The sequence below is a fragment of the Labrus bergylta genome, chromosome 1 (assembly GCF_963930695.1).
Source record: "Labrus bergylta chromosome 1, fLabBer1.1, whole genome shotgun sequence".
Taxonomy (NCBI): domain Eukaryota; kingdom Metazoa; phylum Chordata; class Actinopteri; order Labriformes; family Labridae; genus Labrus; species Labrus bergylta.
In genome coordinates this window covers 151,780-171,306 of record NC_089195.1, presented here as the reverse complement: position 1 = coordinate 171,306, position 19,527 = coordinate 151,780, and positions in this window count along the sequence as shown.

Sequence of the window (19,527 nt, the reverse complement as noted above, 5' to 3'; positions counted from 1 at the left end):
CATCATCAGAAATTTCAGACTCTGAATCAAGACAAATTGCCTCCTCATCTGGTTCTTCCTGCAGCATCGCTACAACCATCTCAGTAGTAAATCTGGGACCAGCCATACTCTGGATAAAGAAAATCAAAAGCACAATAAAATTTTCAGATGCACATCAATATACATACACATACATAGAGTTTTATTTTGGTGACTTGGCTAAGTAGCTTAGCTAAGTACTTTGCTAAGTAGCCTAGCAATCTACATAATAGTTAGCTAACTACAATAGAATTAGCTAACTAAAATAGAAGTGTCAACAGCTAGCTAGCTAATAGTAATTACTTGTAACTTTCTGACAAGTAATGTACTCACTCTCAAGGTAACCTAAACCTAATCAAATGTTATGTACAGTTATCTTTCACAATTGTCATCAAATATTTTCTAAAGTGATGTTAGAACAATTTAAAAACAATACTTACATGTATTAGATGTTCCAAGGGAGCTGTGCTGAGCTGTGAAATGTCTGAAACAACCACGTTTCACAGCAAATGCTATAGTAAATGCATGTGGGTCGTTTCTGACCCATGTGTGTAAACTTGATGTAGAAATACAAAAGCTGTGCTCGTTCATAAAGTAAGAAAGGAAAAATACAAATGATGATTTGTGCTTAACAAAAACAAGATATTTACTGCATACTTGGAAAAGTAAATGATAAAATGTATTTATTTCAAAGATATATCATAGAAACACTCAGCCATACATGAAATAACATAGAAAGTGGATTCATTTTTGACCCATGTTGTGCATTAGAAGGGTAATGATACAAAAATGTTTTTTATTCAAAAAGTAAGAAAGGAAAAAATAAAATAAGGATGTATGATGATCAAAAACAAGTTAATTGAGGAATACCTTGAATACTGAATGAAGAGATGAATTTATTGCAAAGATGTAGAAAATAAAAACTCAACCGGGTCACTTTGACATTTTTAAAGCAGAAATACTTCATGAAAGTTTTCGACTTTTTTGATGCCGAAATAGTTCATGAAAATTTTCAACTTTTTTAAAGCCAAAATCTTTTCATGAAAATTTTCAACTTTTCTGAAGCAGAAATCTTTTCATGAAATACTTCGACTTTTTTGAAGCCGAAATACTTGATGAAAATTCTTACCTTTTTTAAAGCCATAATGCTGTCATGAAAATTTTCAACTTTTTTGAAGCTGAAATCTTTTCATGAAAATTTTCAACTTTTTTGAAGCCGAAATCTTTTCATGTAAATTTTCAACTTTTTTGAAGCCGAAATCTTTTCATGAAAATTTTCAACTTTTTTGAAGCAGAAATCTTTTCATGAAATACATTGACTTTTTTGAAGCCGAAATACTTGATGAAAATTTTCAACTTTTTTGAAGCCGAAATCTGTTCATGAAAATTTTCAACTTTTTTGAAGCCGAAATCTTTTCATGAAAATTTTGAACTTTTTGGAGCCGAAATCTTGTCATGAAAATTTTTACCTTTTTTAAAGCCAAAATCCTGTCATGAAAATTTTCAACTTTTTTGAAGCAGAAATCTTTTCATGAACATTTTAAACTTTTTTGAAGCCGAAATCTTTTCATGAAAATCTTCAACTTTTTTGAAGCAGAAATCTTTTCATGAAAATCTTCGACTTTTTTGCAGCCGAAATACTTCATTAACGTTTTCAACTTTTTTGATGCCGAAATCTTTTAATGTAAATCTTCAACTTTTTTGAAGCCGAAATACTTCATGAAAGTTTTCAACTTTTTTGAAGCCGAAATCTTTTCATGAACATTTTAAACTTTTTTGAAGCCTTAATCTTTTCATGAAAATGTTCAACTTTTTTGAAGCAGAAATCTTTTCATGAAAATCTTCGACTTTTTTGCAGCCGAAATACTTCATGAAAATTTTCAACTTTTTTGAAGCCGAAATACTTCATGAAAGTTTTCAACCTTTTTGAAGCCGAACTAATTCATGAAAATTTTTACCTTTTTCAAAGCTAAAATCCTGTCATGAAAATTTTCAACTTTTTTGAAGCAGAAATCTTTTCATGAAAATCTTCAACTTCTTTGAAGCCGAAATACTTGATGAAAATTTTCAACTTTTTTGAAGCAGAAATCTTTTCATGAAAATCTTCGACTTTTTTGCAGCCGAAATACTTCATGAAAATTTTCAACTTTTTTGAAGCCGAAATACTTCATGAAAGTTTTCAACCTTTTTGAAGCCGAACTAATTCATGAAAATTTTTACTTTTTTCAAAGCTAAAATCCTGTCATGAAAATTTTCAACTTTTTTGAAGCAGAAATCTTTTCATGAAAATCTTCAACTTCTTTGAAGCCGAAATACTTGATGAAAATTTTCAACTGTTTTGAAGTCTAAATCTTTTCATGAAAATTTTCAACTTTTTTGAAGCCGAAATCTTTTCATGAAAATTTTCAAACTTTTTGAAGCCGAAATCTTTTCATGAAAATTTTCAACTTTTTTGAAGCAGAAATCTTTTCATGAAAATCTTAGACTTTTTTGAAGTCGAAAAAATTCATGAACATTTTCAACTTTTTTTGATGCCGAAATCTTTTCATGAAAATTTTCAACTTTTTTGAAGCAGAAATCTTTTCATGAAAATCGTTGACTTTTTTGAAGCCGGAATCTTTTCATGAAAATTTTCAACTTTTTTGAAGTAGAAATCTTTTCATGAAAATCTTAGACTTTTTTGAAGTCGAAAAAATTCATGGACATGTTCAACTTTTTTGAAATCTAAATCTTTTCATTAAAATTTTCAACTTTTTTGATGCCGAAATAGTTCATGAAAATTTTCAACTTTTTTGAAGCCGAAATCTTTTCATGAAAATTTTCAACTTTTTTGAAGCCGAAATACTTCATGAAAATTCCTACCTTTTTTAAAGCCATAATCCTGTCATGAAAATTTTCAACTTTTCTGAAGCTGAAATTATTTCATGAAAATTTTCAACTTTTTTGAAGCCGAAATCTTTTCATGAAAATCGTTGACGTTTTTGAAGCCCAAATCTTTTAATGTAAACTTTCAACTTTTTTGAAGCCGAAATACTTCATGAAAATGTTCGACTTTTCTGAAGCAGAAATCTTTTCATGAAAATCATTGACTTTTTTGAAGCCGAAATACTTCATGAAAATTTTCAACTTTTTTGAAGCAGAAATCTTTTCATGAAAATTTTCAACTTTATTGATGCCGAAATAGTTCATGAAAATTTTCAACTTTTTTGAAACCGAAATCTTTTCATGAAAATTTTCAACTTTTTGAAGCCGAAATCTTTTCATGAAAATCTTAGACTTTTTTGAAGTTGAAAAAATTCATGAAAGTTTTCAACCTTTTTGAAGCCGAAATACTTTATAAAATGTTTTACCTTTTTTAAAGCGAAAATCCTGTCATGAAAATTTTCAACTTTTTTGAAGCAGAAATCTTTTCATGAAAATCTTCGACTTTTTTGAAGCCGAAATAGTTCATGAATGTTTTCAACTTTTTTGAAGCCGAAATACTTCATGAAAATTTTTGACTTTTTTGAAGCCGAAATCTTTTAATGTAAATTTTCAACTTTTTTGATGCCGAAATAGTTCATGAAAATTTTCAACTTTTTTGAAGCAGAATTCTTTTCATGAAAATTTTCAACTTTTTTGAAGCCGAAATCTTTTCATGAAAATTTTCAAGTTTTTGAAGCAGAAATCTTTTCATGAAAATGTTTGACTTTTTTGAAGTCGAAAAAATTCATGAACATTTTCGACTTTTTTGAAGCCGAAATACTTCATGAAAATGTTCGACTTTTCTGAAGCAGAAATCTTTTCATGAAAATCATTGACTTTTTTGAAGCCGAAATAGTTCATGAAAATTTTCATCTTTTTTGAAGCATAAATCTTTTCATGAAAATCTTAGACTTTTTTGAAGTGTATATCTTTTCACGAAAATTTTCAACTTTTTTGAAGCAGAAATCTTTTCATGAAAATCGTTGACTTTTTTGAAGCCGGAATCTTTTCATGAAAATTTTCAACTTTTTTGAAGTAGAAATCTTTTCATGAAAATCTTAGACTTTTTTGAAGTCGAAAAAATTCATGGACATGTTCAACTTTTTTGAAATCTAAATCTTTTCATTAAAATTTTCAACTTTTTTGATGCCGAAATAGTTCATGAAAATTTTCAACTTTTTTGAAGCCGAAATCTTTTCATGAAAATTTTCAACTTTTTTGAAGCCGAAATACTTCATGAAAATTCCTACCTTTTTTAAAGCCATAATCCTGTCATGAAAATTTTCAACTTTTCTGAAGCTGAAATTATTTCATGAAAATTTTCAACTTTTTTGAAGCCGAAATCTTTTCATGAAAATCGTTGACGTTTTTGAAGCCCAAATCTTTTAATGTAAACTTTCAACTTTTTTGAAGCCGAAATACTTCATGAAAATGTTCGACTTTTCTGAAGCAGAAATCTTTTCATGAAAATCATTGACTTTTTTGAAGCCGAAATACTTCATGAAAATTTTCAACTTTTTTGAAGCAGAAATCTTTTCATGAAAATTTTCAACTTTATTGATGCCGAAATAGTTCATGAAAATTTTCAACTTTTTTGAAACCGAAATCTTTTCATGAAAATTTTCAACTTTTTGAAGCCGAAATCTTTTCATGAAAATCTTAGACTTTTTTGAAGTTGAAAAAATTCATGAAAGTTTTCAACCTTTTTGAAGCCGAAATACTTTATAAAATGTTTTACCTTTTTTAAAGCGAAAATCCTGTCATGAAAATTTTCAACTTTTTTGAAGCAGAAATCTTTTCATGAAAATCTTCGACTTTTTTGAAGCCGAAATAGTTCATGAATGTTTTCAACTTTTTTGAAGCCGAAATACTTCATGAAAATTTTTGACTTTTTTGAAAGCCGAAATCTTTTAATGTAAATTTTCAACTTTTTTGATGCCGAAATAGTTCATGAAAATTTTCAACTTTTTTGAAGCAGAATTCTTTTCATGAAAATTTTCAACTTTTTTGAAGCCGAAATCTTTTCATGAAAATTTTCAAGTTTTTGAAGCAGAAATCTTTTCATGAAAATGTTTGACTTTTTTGAAGTCGAAAAAATTCATGAACATTTTCGACTTTTTTGAAGCCGAAATACTTCATGAAAATGTTCGACTTTTCTGAAGCAGAAATCTTTTCATGAAAATCATTGACTTTTTTGAAGCCGAAATAGTTCATGAAAATTTTCATCTTTTTTGAAGCATAAATCTTTTCATGAAAATCTTAGACTTTTTTGAAGTGTATATCTTTTCACGAAAATTTTCAACTTTTTTGAAGCCGAAATCTTTTCATGAAAATCTTAGACTTTTTTGAAGTCGAAAAAATTCATGAACATTTTCAACTTTTTTGAAGTGTAAATCTTTTCATGAAAATTTTCAACTTTTTTGAAGCAGAAATCTTTTCATGAAAATCTTAGACTTTTTTGAAGTCGAAAAAATTCATGAACATTTTCAACTTTTTTGAAGTGTAAATCTTTTCATGAAAATTTTCAACTTTTTTGAAGCCGAAATCTTTTCATGAAAATTTTCAAGTTTTTGAAGCAGAAATCTTTTCATGAAAATCTTAGACTTTTTTGAAGTCGAAAAAATTCATGAACATTTTCAACTTTTTTGAAGTGTAAATCTTTTCATGAAAATTTTCAACTTTTTTGATGCCGAAATCTTTTCATGAAAATTTTTGACTTTTTTGAAAGCCGAAATCTTTTAATGTAAATTTTCAACTTTTTTGATGCCGAAATAGTTCATGAAAATTTTCAACTTTTTTGAAGCAGAATTCTTTTCATGAAAATTTTCAACTTTTTTGAAGCAGAAATCTTTTCATGAAAATTTTCAACATTTTTGAAGCCGAAATCTATTCATGAAAATGTTTGACTTTTTTGAAGTCGAAAAAATTCATGGACATTTTCAACTTTTTTGAAGTCTAAATCTTTTCATTAAAATTTTCAACTTTTTTGAAGCCGAAATCTTTTCATGAAAATTTTCAAGTTTTTGAAGCAGAAATCTTTTCATGAAAATCTTAGACTTTTTTGAAGTCGAAAAAATTCATGAACATTTTCAACTTTTTTGAAGTGTAAATCTTTTCATGAAAATTTTCAACTTTTTTGATGCCGAAATCTTTTCATGAAAATTTTTGACTTTTTTGAAAGCCGAAATCTTTTAATGTAAATTTTCAACTTTTTTGATGCCGAAATAGTTCATGAAAATTTTCAACTTTTTTGAAGCAGAATTCTTTTCATGAAAATTTTCAACTTTTTTGAAGCCGAAATCTTTTCATGAAAATTTTCAAGTTTTTGAAGCAGAAATCTTTTCATGAAAATGTTTGACTTTTTTGAAGTCGAAAAAATTCATGAACATTTTCGACTTTTTTGAAGCCGAAATACTTCATGAAAATGTTCGACTTTTCTGAAGCAGAAATCTTTTCATGAAAATCATTGACTTTTTTGAAGCCGAAATAGTTCATGAAAATTTTCATCTTTTTTGAAGCATAAATCTTTTCATGAAAATCTTAGACTTTTTTGAAGTGTATATCTTTTCACGAAAATTTTCAACTTTTTTGAAGCCGAAATCTTTTCATGAAAATCTTAGACTTTTTTGAAGTCGAAAAAATTCATGAACATTTTCAACTTTTTTGAAGTGTAAATCTTTTCATGAAAATTTTCAACTTTTTTGAAGCAGAAATCTTTTCATGAAAATCTTAGACTTTTTTGAAGTCGAAAAAATTCATGAACATTTTCAACTTTTTTGAAGTGTAAATCTTTTCATGAAAATTTTCAACTTTTTTGAAGCCGAAATCTTTTCATGAAAATTTTCAAGTTTTTGAAGCAGAAATCTTTTCATGAAAATCTTAGACTTTTTTGAAGTCGAAAAAATTCATGAACATTTTCAACTTTTTTGAAGTGTAAATCTTTTCATGAAAATTTTCAACTTTTTTGATGCCGAAATCTTTTCATGAAAATTTTTGACTTTTTTGAAAGCCGAAATCTTTTAATGTAAATTTTCAACTTTTTTGATGCCGAAATAGTTCATGAAAATTTTCAACTTTTTTGAAGCAGAATTCTTTTCATGAAAATTTTCAACTTTTTTGAAGCAGAAATCTTTTCATGAAAATTTTCAACATTTTTGAAGCCGAAATCTATTCATGAAAATGTTTGACTTTTTTGAAGTCGAAAAAATTCATGGACATTTTCAACTTTTTTGAAGTCTAAATCTTTTCATTAAAATTTTCAACTTTTTTGAAGCCGAAATCTTTTCATGAAAATTTTCAAGTTTTTGAAGCAGAAATCTTTTCATGAAAATCTTAGACTTTTTTGAAGTCGAAAAAATTCATGAACATTTTCAACTTTTTTGAAGTGTAAATCTTTTCATGAAAATTTTCAACTTTTTTGATGCCGAAATCTTTTCATGAAAATTTTTGACTTTTTTGAAAGCCGAAATCTTTTAATGTAAATTTTCAACTTTTTTGATGCCGAAATAGTTCATGAAAATTTTCAACTTTTTTGAAGCAGAATTCTTTTCATGAAAATTTTCAACTTTTTTGAAGCAGAAATCTTTTCATGAAAATTTTCAACATTTTTGAACCCGAAAACTATTCATGAAAATGTTTGACTTTTTTGAAGTCGAAAAAATTCATGGACATTTTCAACTTTTTTGAAGTCTAAATCTTTTCATTAAAATTTTCAACTTTTTTGAAGCCGAAATCTTTTCATGAAAATTTTCAACTTTTTTGAAGCCGAAATACTTCATGAGAATTTTTGACTTTTTTGAAGCCGAAATCTTTTCATGTAAATTTTCAACTTTTTTGATGCCGAAATAGTTCATGACATTTTTTCAACTTTTTTGAAGTCGAAAAAATTCATGAACATTTTCAACTTTTTTGAAGCAGAAATCTTTTCATGAAAATTTTTGACTTTTTTGAAGTTGAAAAAATACATGAACATTTTCAACTTTTTTGAAGTCTAAATCTTTTCATGAAAATTTTCAACTTTTTGAAGCCGAAATCTTTTCATGAAAATTTTTGACTTTTTTGAAGCCGAAATCTTTTAATGTAAATTTTCAACTTTTTTGATGCCGAAATAGTTCATGAAAATTTTCAACATTTTTGAAGCCGAAATCTATTCATGAAAATGTTAGACTTTTTTGAAGTCGAAAAAATTCATGAACATTTTCAACTTTTTTGAAGTGTAAATCTTTTCATGAAAATTTTCAACTTTTTTGAAGTGTAAATCTTTACATGAAAATTTTCAACTTTTTTGAAGCCGAAATCTTTTCATGAAAATTTTCAACTTTTTTGAAGCCGAAATACTTCATGAAAATTTTTACCTTTTTTAAAGCCAAAATCCTGTCATGAAAAATTTATACTTTTTTGAAGCAGAAATCTTTTCATGAAAATTTTCGACTTTATTCAAACTGATATTCTACATTTTCTAACTCAAAGTGTAGTTTCAAAGTAAAAATACTGTTAGAAGGAGTGATTCAGACAAAATTAGATGAAACAGCTGTACTGGTAACAAACAATGATATTAACAGCTTTAGTGATCAAATTGAGCGTATCTTGGGAAGCTGAGCTCGAAAGTGACATGAAACATGTTTTTCAGACATAAAGTGACAGTTACAGTGAATACCTGTTCTGACTACATTTTCTAACTCAAAGTGTCGTTTCAAAGTAAAAATACTGTTAGAAGGAGTGATTCAGACAAAATTAGATGAAACAGCTGTAATGGTAACAAATGAGCCCAGTTACATGAAATGACATCAAAATCAACATTCCCTGAGCCAGACAACGCTATTAACAGCTTTAGTGATCAAATTGAGCGTATCTTGCGAAGCTGAGCTCGAAAGTGACATGAAACATGTTTTTGAGACATAAAGTGACACTTACTGTCCTGACTACATTTTCTAACTGAAAGCGTCGTTTCAAAGTAAAAATACTGTTAGAAGGAGTGATTCAGACAAAATTAGATGAAACAGCTGTAGTGGTAACAAACAACGATATTAACAGCTTTAGTGATCAAATTGAGCGTATCTTGCGAAGCTGAGCTCGAAAGTGACATGAAACATGTTTTTGAGACATAAAGTGACACTTACAGTGAATACCTGTCCTGACTACATTTTCTAATTGAAAGCGTCGTTTCAAAGTAAAAATACTGTTAGAAGGAGTGATTCAGACAAAATTAGATGAAACAGCTGTACTGGTAACAAACAACGATATTAACAGCTTTAGTGATCAAATTGAGCGTATCTTGCGAAGCTGAGCTAGAAAGTGACATGAAACATGTTTTTGAGACATAAAGTGACACTTACTGTTCAAAACATGTTTCATGTCACTTTCGAGCACAACTTCGCAAGATACGCTCAATTTGATCACTAAAGCTGTTAATAGCGTTGTCTGGCTCAGGGAATGTTGATTTTGATGTCATTTCATGTAACTGCGCTCATTTGTTACCAGTACAGCTGTTTTATCTAATATTGTCTGAATCACTCCTTCTAACAGTATTTTTACTTTGAAACGGCACTTTGAGTTAGAAAATGTAGTCTGAACAGTAAGTGTCATTTTATGTCTCAAAAACATGTTTCATGTCACTTTCGAGCTCAGCTTCGCAAGATACGCTCAATTTGATCACTAAAGCTGTTAATATCGTTGTTTGTTACCAGTACAGCTGTTTCATCTAATTTTGTCTGAATTACGCCTTCTAACAGTATTTTTACTTTGAAACGACACTTTGAGTTAGAAAATGTAGTCAGGACAGGTATTCACTGTAAGTGTCACTTTATGTCTCAAAAACATGTTTCATGTCACTTTCGAGCTCAGCTTCGCAAGATACGCTCAATTTGATCACTAAAGCTGTTAATAGCGTTGTCTGGCTCAGGGAATGTTGATTTTGATGTCATTTCATGTAACTGCGCTCATTTGTTACCACTACAGCTGTTTCATCTAATTTTGTCTGAATCACTCCCTCTAACAGTATTTTTACTTTGAAACGACACTTTGAGTTAGAAAATGTAGTCTGAACAGTAAGTGTCACTTTATGTCTCAAAAACATGTTTCATGTCACTTTCGAGCTCAGCTTCGCAAGATACGCTCAATTTGATCACTAAAGCTGTTAATAGCGTTGTCTGGCTCAGGGAATGTTGATTTTGATGTCATTTCATGTAACTGCGCTCATTTGTTACCAGTACAGCTGTTTTATCTAATATTGTCTGAATCACTCCTTCTAACAGTATTTTTACTTAGAAACGGCACTTTGAGTTAGAAAATGTAGTCTGAACAGTAAGTGTCATTTTATGTCTCAAAAACATGTTTCATGTCACTTTCGAGCTCAGCTTCGCAATATACGCTCAATTTGATCACTAAAGCTGTTAATATCGTTGTTTGTTACCAGTACAGCTGTTTCATCTAATTTTGTCTGAATCACTCCTTCTAACAGTATTTTTACTTTGAAACGACACTTTGAGTTAGAAAATGTAGAATATCAGTTTGAATAAAGTTGAAAATTTACATATAAAGATTTCAGCTTTAAAAAAGTTGAAAACTTTCATGAAGTATTTCGACTTCAAAAAAGTTGAAAACTTTCATGAAAAGATTTCTGTTTCAAAAAAGTTGAAAATTTCAAGCTTTTTAAAAAGTTGAAAATTTTCATGAAGTATTTTTGCTTCAAAAAGTTGAAAACTTTCATGAAAAGATTTCGGCTTCAAAAAAGTTGAAAATTTTCATGAAAAGATTTCTGCTTCAAAATTTTCATGAAAAGATTTCTGCTTCAACAAAGTTAAAAATTTTCATGGAAAGATTTCGGCTTCAAAAAAGTTGAAAATTTTGATGAAAAGATTTCATTTTCAAAAAAGTTGATAATTTTTATGAAAAGATTTCTGCTTCAAAAAAGTTGAAAATTTTCATGAAGTATTTCGGTTTCAAAAAAGTTAAAAATTTACATGAAAAGATTTCGGCTTCAAAAAAGTTGAAAATTTTGATGAAAAGGTTTCATTTTCAAAAAAGTTGATAATTTTTATGAAAAGATTTCTGCTTCAAAAAAGTTGAAAATTTTCATGAAAAGATTTCAGCTTTAAAAAAGTTGAAAACTTTCATGAAGTATTTCGACTTCAAAAAAGGTGAAAATTTTCATGAAAAGATTTCATTTTCAAAAAAGTTAAAAAATTTACATGAAAAGATTTCTGTTTCAAAAAAGTTGAAAATTTGAAGCTTTTTAAAAAGTTGAAAATTTTCATGAAGTATTTTTGCTTCAAAAAGTTGAAAACTTTCATGAAAAGATTTCGGCTTCAAAAAAGTTGAAAATTTTCATGAAAAGATTTCTGCTTCAAAATTTTCATGAAAAGATTCATGAAAAGATTTCGGATTTAAAAAAGTTGAAAATTTTAATGAAGTATTTCGGATTCAACAAAGTTGAAAATTTACATGAAAAGATTTCTGCTTAAAAAAATTGAAAATTTTCATGAAAAGATTTCTGCTTGAAAATTTTCATAAAAATATTTCTGCATTAAAAAAGTCAAAGATTTTCATAAAAAGATTTCGGATTTAAAAAAGTTGAAAATTTTCATAAAAAGATTTCTGCTTCAAAAAAGTTGAAAATTTTCATGAAAAGATTTCGGCTTCAAAAAAGTTGAAGATTTTCGTGAAAAGATTTCTGCTTCAAAAAAGTTGAAAAGTTTCATGACAGGATTTTGGCTTTAAAGAAGTTGAAAATTTACATGAAAAGATTTCTGCTTCAAAAAAGTTGAAAAGTTTCATGAAAAGATTTTGGTTTCAAAAAATTTGAAAATTTTCATGAAGTAATTCGGCTTCAAAAAAGTTGAAAATTTTCATGAAGTATTTCAGCTTCAAAAAAGTTGAAAACTTTCATGAAGTTTTTCGGCTTCCAAAAAGTTGAAAACTTTCATGACGTTTTTCTGCTTTACAAAAGTTGAAGATTTTCATGAAGTATTTCGGCTTCAAAAAAGTTGAAAATTTTCATGAAAAGATTTCGGTTTTAAAAAAGGTAAAAATTTACATGAAAAGATTTCGGCTTCAAAAAAGTTGAACATTTTCATGAAAAGGTTTCATTTTCAAAAAAGTTGATAATTTTCATGAAAAGATTTCTGCTTCAAAAAAGTTGAAAATTTTCATGAAACGATTTCTGCTTCAAAAAAGTTGAATATTTTCATGAAGTATTTCTGCTTCAAAAAGTTGAAAATTTTGATGAAAAGATTTTTCTTTCAAAAAAGTGTAAAATTTTCATGGAAAGATTTCTGCTTCAAAAAAGTTGAAAATTTTCATGAAAAGATTTCGGCTTCAAAAAAGTTGAAAATTTTCATGACAGGATTTTGGCTTTAAATAAGTTAAAATTTTTCATGAAAAGATTTCGGCTTCAAAAAAAGTTGAAAATTTTCATGAAAAGATTTCTGCTTCAAAAAAGTTGAATATTTTCATTAAAAGATTTCTGCTTCAAAAAAGTCGAAGATTTTCATGAAAAGATTTCGGCTTCAAAAAAGTTGAAAATTTTCATAAAAAGATTTCTGCTTCAAAAAAGTCGAAGATTTTCATGACAGCATTTTGGCTTTAAATAAGTTAAAAATCTTCATGAAAAGATTTCGGCTTCAAAAAAAGTTGAAAATTTTCATCAAAAGATTTCTGCTTCAAAAAAGTTGAATATTTTCATTAAAAGATTTCTGCTTCAAAAAAGTCGAAGATTTTCATGAAAAGATTTCGGCTTCAAAAAAGTTGAAAATTTTCATAAAAAGATTTCTGCTTCAAAAAAGTCGAAGATTTTCATGAAAAGATTTCAGCTTCAAAAAAGTCGAAGATTTTCATGAAAAGATTTCGGCTTCAAAAAAGTTGAAAATTTTCATGAAAAGATTTCTGCTTCAACAAAGTTAAAAATTTTCATGAAAAGATTTAGCCTTCAAAAAAGTTGAAAATTTTCAAGAAAAGATTTCGGCTTCAAAAAAGTTGAACATTTTCATAAAGTATTTCTGCTTCAAAAAAGTTGAAGATTTTCATGAAAAGATTTCGGCTTCAAAAAAGTTGAAAATTTTCATAAAATGATTTCTGCTTCAAAAAAGTCGAAGATTTTCATGAAAAGATTTCGGCTTCAAAAAAGTCAAAAATTTTCATGAAGTATTTTGGTTTCAAAAAAGTTGAAAATTTACATGAAAAGATTTCAGCTTCAAAAAAGTTGAAAAATTTCATGAAAAGATTTCTGCTTGAAAATTTTCATGAAAAGATTTCTGCTTCAACAAAGTTGAAAATTTTCATGAAAAGATTTCTGCTTCAACAAAGTTAAAAATTTTCATGAAAAGATTTAGCCTTCAAAAAAGTTGAAAATTTTCATGAAAAGATTTCGGCTTCAAAAAAGTTGAACATTTTCATAAAGTATTTCTGCTTCAAAAAAGTTGAAGATTTTCATGAAAAGATTTCGGCTTCAACAAAGTTGAAAATTTTCATGACAGGATTTTGGCTTTAAAAAAGGTAAAAAATTTCATGAAGTATTTCAGCTTCAAAAAATTTGAAAATTTTGATGAAAAGATTTCTGCTTCAACAAAGTTAAAAATTTTCATGAAAAGATTTAGCCTTCAAAAAAGTTGAAAATTTTCATGAAAAGATTTCGGCTTCAAAAAAGTTGAACATTTTCATGAAGTATTTCAGCTTCAAAAAATTTGAAAATTTTGATGAAAAGATTTCTGCTTCAAAAAAGTTCAAAATTTTCATGAAAAGATTTCGGCTTCAAAAAAGTTGAACATTTCCATGAAGTATTTCTGCTTCAAAAAAGTTGAAGATTTTCATGAAAAGATTTTTGCTTCAAAAAAGTTGAAGATCTTCATGAAACGATTTCTGCTTCAAAAAAGTTGAACATTTTCATGAAAAAATTTCAGCTTCAAAAAAGTTGAAAATTTTCATGAAGTATTTCGGTTTCAAAAAAGTTAAAAATTTACATGAAAAGATTTCGGCTTCAAAAAAGTTGAAAATTTTGATGAAAAGGTTTCATTTTCAAAAAAGTTGATAATTTTTATGAAAAGATTTCTGCTTCAAAAAAGTTGAAAATTTTCATGAAAAGATTTTGGCTTCAAAAAAGTTGAAAATTTCCATGAATAGATTTCAGCTTCAAAAAAGTTGAAAATTTTCATGAAGTATTTCGGCTTCAAAAAATTTGAAAATTTTCATGAAAAGATTTCGGCTTCAACAAAGTTGAAAATTTTCATGACAGGATTTTGGCTTTAAAAAAGGTAAAAATTTTCATGAAGTATTTCAGCTTCAAAAAGGTTGAAAACTTTCATGAAGTATTTCGGCTTCAAAAAATTTGAAAGTTTTGATGAAAAGATTTCTGCTTCAAAAAAGTTGAAAACTTTCATGAAAAGATTTCGGCTTCAAAAAAGTCAAAGATTTTCATGAAGTATTTCGGCTTCAAAAAAGTTGAAAATTTTCATGAAAATCTTCGACTTTCTTCATGCTGGCTGAGTTTTTCTTTGTTCTATCTTTTGAAATCAATTTATTTTATGATTGAATATTCCAAGTATTCTTTAAATATCTTGTTTTTGATTACCACCAATCACTATTTCCATTTTTACTTTCATGCTTTATGAACAAAAATAGCTTTTTTTATTACTACATCAAGTTTACACACATGGGTCAAAAATGACCCATACATCCAAGTGTGATTTAAAATTAAATGAATTAATACTATAATAATAATTTGTTTCAAGTAATTACTTTAGCAGTGAGTGGAGCCAAACACTTATGTATTTCATATTTGCAACATGTTTATTTGTCATTTTGTCACACATACACATACCTCTGATAACAGATAACACGGCTGTTGAACTGAACTGTATCTGTAATTTAACAACTGTAAACTGGTGAATGTGACCAAACAAAATGAAATACAACTGAACACATCACTAGAGCACAAATTGCCATCTCAATTTTGACATGCCTCACAAATGATCACTAAGAGTTTGTGCTCCTTGCACACAGGCCTGGTGCACTGGGAACACTAGCTGCTGACTTTTCTGTCTTTGGTAACTGGGCAGATCGTGCACCTCTTCCTCTTCCTTTGGCCCTCCTGTCTGATGTCCTCTTGTGGCTGGGTGGTGGCTGTGTTTTGTTTTTTAAACCCACATCTTCCCATTGTTTCTTCTTCTGACTGCTGTCATCCACTGCTTTGTCATCATGCATAGTGCTCAGGAGGACAACAGCTTTTCCCTTCTTCTGCACATAGCTCACCATGGTCATGTTGCCATTGAATCCGAATTCTGAGCTATGAATCTCCCATGATTTGGATGGCTTCATGATAGGTGGTATGTCCGATTTGTTCTGGCAAAGAGTCCCAACAATGGTCAGGTTCTTCTCGAGGAGCTTCTCAGCCAGCGGGACACTGGTGAAGAAGTTGCTAATTGTGATGTTGCGACCTATGAGAGGGGGAAAAGATTGTAAATTTACTCAACATGGAATTCTTTAAACTCTAACGCCATAATCTGTTGCATTGCATTGCATTTTATTCTGTTTTACTATTTTGCTTACAGAGAAATCAAATAAAAAAATAAAATACACATTATTAAAGATTGGGAAAAAGTATGTAGGTATATTGTGCTAAAACTTAATACATTAGTTTCTCTATTGTACTTTACATTCACCTGTCTGTCTGATTCCACTGCACAATTGCTGGACGACATTCTCTCCAAGGTTCCTCTGAACCTGGCTGTCTCCCGGTATAGACAATTCCATCTATTGCATAAGGTACCCTTGCGTCGCACATCCAGAAGATTTTTATCCCATATTTTGCAGGCTTGCTGGGCATGTGTTGCCGTAACTTGCACCTGCCTCGGAATGGCACAAGCTGCTCATCTATGGTGACACAGTCACTGGGGATGAACTTTCTTCTGCAGTTGTCCAGGAAACAGTCCCACACGTACCTAAATGTCGCCATGTGGTGTGTTTCCAGTCGCAGAGCCCTGGTCCTCTTGTCGTCAAACCGTATGACGCGGCGGATATCTTCATATCTCCTAAGCCCCATGGTGGCCTTGTAAATTGGATTTTGCAGCGGATCTACAAACAGCTCCCGCAAGGCCACATCCCAGCTCTTCTCCCCCCCTGCAAGAATTGATGAAGGCCATCAATTCTTCTTTATCAATGCTTCTCCACTCTTTCCCTTTTGCTGTGGCTGTTCTTCGTCCCTCTAAGTTGATACATATTAGAACCTCCTCAATGATGTTGTCACTCATGAACATATCCCAGGCATCTTTTGGTGAAACAGCTGGTGATCCAGGTGTAGGTCCTGGGCAGCTCCTCAGAATGTTATGGCTTCTTGTTCTGCCATGAATGGGGGGATTCTCATTCCAGTAAGATCCGTTTTTACTCAATCTATTGGACTGGGTCTGAGTTTCCTCTTCAGAGGACTCATCAGATGAGTCTTCTGTATCATCAGAGGAGTCTTCTTCATGGATTCCCAGACACACCCACAACTCCAGCTTGACCCTCTGGCAAATATTCTGGGTCATCATCATCAGAAATTTCAGACTCTGAATCAAGACAAATTGCCTCCTCATCTGGTTCTTCCTGCAGCATCGCTACAACCATCTCAGTAGTAAATCTGGGACCAGCCATACTCTGGATAAAGAAAATCAAAAGCACAATAAAATTTTCAGATGCACATCAATATACATACACATACATAGAGTTTTATTTTGGTGACTTGGCTAAGTAGCTTAGCTAAGTACTTTGCTAAGTAGCCTAGCAATCTACATAATAGTTAGCTAACTACAATAGAATTAGCTAACTAAAATAGAAGTGTCAACAGCTAGCTAGCTAATAGTAATTACTTGTAACTTTCTGACAAGTAATGTACTCACTCTCAAGGTAACCTAAACCTAATCAAATGTTATGTACAGTTATCTTTCACAATTGTCATCAAATATTTTCTAAAGTGATGTTAGAACAATTTAAAAACAATACTTACATGTATTAGATGTTCCAAGGGAGCTGTGCTGAGCTGTGAAATGTCTGAAACAACCACGTTTCACAGCAAATGCTATAGTAAATGCATGTGGGTCGTTTCTGACCCATGTGTGTAAACTTGATGTAGAAATACAAAAGCTGTGCTCGTTCATAAAGTAAGAAAGGAAAAATACAAATGATGATTTGTGCTTAACAAAAACAAGATATTTACTGCATACTTGGAAAAGTAAATGATAAAATGTATTTATTTCAAAGATATATCATAGAAACACTCAGCCATACATGAAATAACATAGAAAGTGGATTCATTTTTGACCCATGTTGTGCATTAGAAGGGTAATGATACAAAAATGTTTTTTATTCAAAAAGTAAGAAAGGAAAAAATAAAATAAGGATGTATGATGATCAAAAACAAGTTAATTGAGGAATACCTTGAATACTGAATGAAGAGATGAATTTATTGCAAAGATGTAGAAAATAAAAACTCAACCGGGTCACTTTGACATTTTTAAAGCAGAAATACTTCATGAAAGTTTTCGACTTTTTTGATGCCGAAATAGTTCATGAAAATTTTCAACTTTTTTAAAGCCAAAATCTTTTCATGAAAATTTTCAACTTTTCTGAAGCAGAAATCTTTTCATGAAATACTTCGACTTTTTTGAAGCCGAAATACTTGATGAAAATTCTTACCTTTTTTAAAGCCATAATGCTGTCATGAAAATTTTCAACTTTTTTGAAGCTGAAATCTTTTCATGAAAATTTTCAACTTTTTTGAAGCCGAAATCTTTTCATGTAAATTTTCAACTTTTTTGAAGCCGAAATCTTTTCATGAAAATTTTCAACTTTTTTGAAGCAGAAATCTTTTCATGAAATACATTGACTTTTTTGAAGCCGAAATACTTGATGAAAATTTTCAACTTTTTTGAAGCCGAAATCTGTTCATGAAAATTTTCAACTTTTTTGAAGCCGAAATCTTTTCATGAAAATTTTGAACTTTTTGGAGCCGAAATCTTGTCATGAAAATTTTTACCTTTTTTAAAGCCAAAATCCTGTCATGAAAATTTTCAACTTTTTTGAAGCAGAAATCTTTTCATGAACATTTTAAACTTTTTTGAAGCCGAAATCTTTTCATGAAAATCTTCAACTTTTTTGAAGCAGAAATCTTTTCATGAAAATCTTCGACTTTTTTGCAGCCGAAATACTTCATTAACGTTTTCAACTTTTTTGATGCCGAAATCTTTTAATGTAAATCTTCAACTTTTTTGCAGCCGAAATACTTCATGAAAATTTTCAACTTTTTTGAAGCCGAAATACTTCATGAAAGTTTTCAACCTTTTTGAAGCCGAACTAATTCATGAAAATTTTTACCTTTTTCAAAGCTAAAATCCTGTCATGAAAATTTTCAACTTTTTTGAAGCAGAAATCTTTTCATGAAAATCTTCAACTTCTTTGAAGCCGAAATACTTGATGAAAATTTTCAACTGTTTTGAAGTCTAAATCTTTTCATGAAAATTTTCAACTTTTTTGAAGCCGAAATCTTTTCATGAAAATTTTCAAACTTTTTGAAGCCGAAATCTTTTCATGAAAATTTTCAACTTTTTTGAAGCAGAAATCTTTTCATGAAAATCTTAGACTTTTTTGAAGTCGAAAAAATTCATGAACATTTTCAACTTTTTTTGATGCCGAAATCTTTTCATGAAAATTTTCAACTTTTTTGAAGCAGAAATCTTTTCATGAAAATCGTTGACTTTTTTGAAGCCGGAATCTTTTCATGAAAATTTTCAACTTTTTTGAAGTAGAAATCTTTTCATGAAAATCTTAGACTTTTTTGAAGTCGAAAAAATTCATGGACATGTTCAACTTTTTTGAAATCTAAATCTTTTCATTAAAATTTTCAACTTTTTTGATGCCGAAATAGTTCATGAAAATTTTCAACTTTTTTGAAGCCGAAATCTTTTCATGAAAATTTTCAACTTTTTTGAAGCCGAAATACTTCATGAAAATTCCTACCTTTTTTAAAGCCATAATCCTGTCATGAAAATTTTCAACTTTTCTGAAGCTGAAATTATTTCATGAAAATTTTCAACTTTTTTGAAGCCGAAATCTTTTCATGAAAATCGTTGACGTTTTTGAAGCCCAAATCTTTTAATGTAAACTTTCAACTTTTTTGAAGCCGAAATACTTCATGAAAATGTTCGACTTTTCTGAAGCAGAAATCTTTTCATGAAAATCATTGACTTTTTTGAAGCCGAAATACTTCATGAAAATTTTCAACTTTTTTGAAGCAGAAATCTTTTCATGAAAATTTTCAACTTTATTGATGCCGAAATAGTTCATGAAAATTTTCAACTTTTTTGAACCCGAAATCTTTTCATGAAAATTTTCAACTTTTTGAAGCCGAAATCTTTTCATGAAAATCTTAGACTTTTTTGAAGTTGAAAAAATTCATGAAAGTTTTCAACCTTTTTGAAGCCGAAATACTTTATAAAATGTTTTACCTTTTTTAAAGCGAAAATCCTGTCATGAAAATTTTCAACTTTTTTGAAGCCGAAATACTTCATGAAAATTTTT